Source organism: Triticum urartu, chromosome 2A (assembly GCF_056163025.1).
Source record: "Triticum urartu cultivar PI428250 chromosome 2A, HENAU_Tu73, whole genome shotgun sequence".
Lineage (NCBI taxonomy): Eukaryota > Viridiplantae > Streptophyta > Magnoliopsida > Poales > Poaceae > Triticum > Triticum urartu.
In genome coordinates, this window is record NC_141874.1 from 139,824,079 (window position 1) to 139,827,193 (window position 3,115).

A 3,115-nucleotide genomic window follows, 5' to 3' on the forward strand; every position below is an offset into this window, starting at 1 on the left:
TGCCTCCTCGGTGGCGTTCACCACCTTCTCAGCCGCCTCCGCGGCGCCGAGGGGCCGCGGCGCCGTGACCAGGAGAGTCTCGCTCTGCGAGGCCGCACCCGCGACCTGCTACCCCGCGCCCGTGCCAACTCCGGCGCTGCACCACCCACGCCCGTGCCACCCGCCGCTCCCGCCCCGGCGCTGGCGCCAAGGCCGTCCCCGCCCACCATGACTTGGACAGCAAGTGGGACGCCTGCCTTGACCTCTCCATCCATTGCATCGCCTACGCCCCTCATCGGCTTCGGGGGCCTCATCCTCTTTTGTAGGATCCCCTCCGTCCCATCTCTCCCTTCCCCTCGTTGCATCGCGAGATCTGTTCGCTGCGCCTCCATTTGTATCTCGAGATATATTAGGCCGGCTGCCTTTGCTCTGATCGACAGATTGGAGTCACGGATGAGTTGAACTCTCCCCTTTTCTCCTAAGATGACATAATTTCTTTCTTTCTCTGGCCTAATTACTAGAGTTGTAAGCCATAGTTCTGAGTACAAGCCATATAAATAATAGAAGAAAACCATGAACCAAATTACCAGAAGTCATCTTCTGGAGTGCTTTGCTGACTTTAACAGATGTAGAACTGATACCATCATAGAGACCCTTGTCAGATGTAATGGCTACAATAACATTCTTCTTGACATTTACCCATGGCACTTGACAATAGCAGCAAGACCGTACTGCACTGCCGCTGAACTGTTGGCCTGGCTCTGCTCTGTACCTTGATTTGGTTTTAAGTAGCAAGGAGTGCCTTAGTACCTTTTCTGTCATGTGGTGTTAGTACTTAGCATTCTGTTCTATTTTGTGTTGTACTCCAATTAGGTGCTTGAAATTTCGTTAGTACCTCCGAAATTATCTCATGCTTTTAAGATGTGCCATTGTGTTGATATATTTTATCTTTATTTATCGTTACATTTTATATGTTGTACCTATCTTGGTTTGAACTAGATAAGGATGATCCTTTACCTAGATGATAAACAATTAACTAGCTCAGCCTAATCTATGATCTACAAATTTCTTGAAGGACACGTACTACTTTGGTGGACATGATAATCCTTACCCCAGATGATCGACAATGAACATGCTGAGCGCTATATTTTCTCTTAGGAGAAACCAAGCCAAGGCTCTGATCTGCCAAGTGATACGTCTCAGACATATCTATAATTTTTGATTGCTCCATGCTATATTATCTACTATTTTGGACATTATTGGGCTTTATTATCTACTTTTATATTATTTTTGGGACTAATCTATCAACCGGAGGCCCAGCCCAGAATTGCTGTGTTTTGCCTGTTTTAGGGTTTCGAAGAAAAGGAATATCAAACGGAGTCCAAACGGAATGAAACCTTCGGGAACGTGATTTTCTCAACGAATAAGACCCAGGAGACTTGGTCCCTACGTCAAGGCACAAGAGAGGAGGCCACGAGGTAGGGGGCGCGCCTGCCTACCCCAGGCGCGTCCTCCACCCTCGTGGGCCCCTATTGCTCGATCGACGTACTCCTTCCTCCTATATATATCCACGTACCCCCAAACGATCAGATACGGAGCCAAAACCCTAATTCCACCGCCGTAACTTTCTGTATCCACGAGATCCCATCTTGGGGCCTGTTCCAGAGCTCCGACGGAGGGGGCATCGATCCCGGAGGGCTTCTACATCAACACCATAGCCCTTCGGATGAAGTGTGAGTAGTTTACCTCAGACCTACGGGTCCATAGTTAGTAGCTAGATGGCTTCTTCTCTCTTTTTGGATCTCAATACAATGTTCTCCCCCTCTCTTGTGGAGAACTATCCGATGTAATCTTCTTTCTGCGGTGTGTCTATTGAGAACAATGAATTGTGGGTTTATGATCAAGTCTATCTATGAATAATATTTGAATCTTCTCTGAATTCTTTTATGTATGATTGGTTATCTTTGCAAGTCTCTTCAAATTATCAGTTTGGTTTGGCCTACTAGATTGATCTTTCTTGCAATGGGAGAAGTACTTAGCTTTGGGTTCAATCTTGCGGTGTCCTTTCCCAGTGACAGTAGGGGCAGCGAGGCACGTATTGTATTGTTGCCATCGAGGAGAACAAGATGGGTTTTTCTTCATATTGCATGAGTCTATCCCTCTACATCATGTCATCTTGCCTAAGGCGTTACTCTGTTTTTAACTTAATACTCTAGATGCATGCTGGATAGCGGTCGATGAGTGGAGTAATAGTAGTAGATGCAGGCAGGAGTCGGTCTACTTGTCTCGGGATTGACAACCCCTATTTGCGTTGGTTGCGAGGATTTATTTATTTTGTGCAGGTAAGAGGGACTCGCGCGTAGCCTCCTACTGGATTGATACATTGGTTGTCAAAAACTGAGGGAAATAATTACGCTACTTTGCTGCATCATCCCTTCCTCTTCGGGGGAAACCAACGTAGTGCTCAAGAGGTAGCACCCAGTAGTACAGATTTTTGTTCTTTATTGGTTGCTACTGTTTTGTAGTTTGTTATCTTTCTTACGCACCATGGATTTCTTTTTTAATGTTTTGATATGCCCATTATGCGGTGAAAACTGATTACTAGTGGATCTATTCATATGGCCATCGAGTATGGGTCATAGTAATTCTCAAATTCTGTAAATAGATGTAGGTTTCTCTCTGCTAGATTTACTAAACATTCTCAAATTCTCCAACATTCTATTTGTTTACAATGTGCCATTCAATTTGGAGGATATGATGATCCTTTCCCCAGATGATTGGCAATGAAAATGCTGAGCGCTATTATTTCTCTTTAGAGAAACCAAGCCAGTATTCTGACCCTCCTAGCCATTTCACATGCCTGTATTCATATGGCCATTGTGGATAATTCTATGCTTTAATAATTCTCCTGGTATATCACTGTTTATTAGTAGGAGATTTCTTCTGATTGGCCATAACAGCAATTTCATGTTGTTTCTTTTGTAATTCGATGGTTGACAGTCTCATATATTACACTAGCTAATATATTACAACGGAATGAATCAACTACTCTCGTGGTCAATCCCATCCCATCTAATATTATTTACCGTCTATTTGTCTGTATGTATTTACTCCGAACAAAATTCAGTCTACACAT

The 3,115-nt window shown here is 44.4% G+C and overlaps 2 non-coding genes across 2 annotated transcripts; both read left to right on the plus strand.

Moving 5' to 3' along the window:
• The first annotated feature begins 1,070 nt into the window (after positions 1–1,070).
• Positions 1,071–1,165, plus strand: LOC125541858 (small nucleolar RNA Z103). Its single transcript, XR_007297700.1, has one exon. It is a non-coding gene; the product is annotated as a small nucleolar RNA Z103 (small nucleolar RNA).
• A 1,562-nt stretch (positions 1,166–2,727) lies between these two features.
• On the plus strand, positions 2,728–2,822 carry LOC125541857 (small nucleolar RNA Z103). Its single transcript, XR_007297699.2, has one exon. It is a non-coding gene; the product is annotated as a small nucleolar RNA Z103 (small nucleolar RNA).
• The last annotated feature ends 293 nt before the right edge of the window (positions 2,823–3,115 follow it).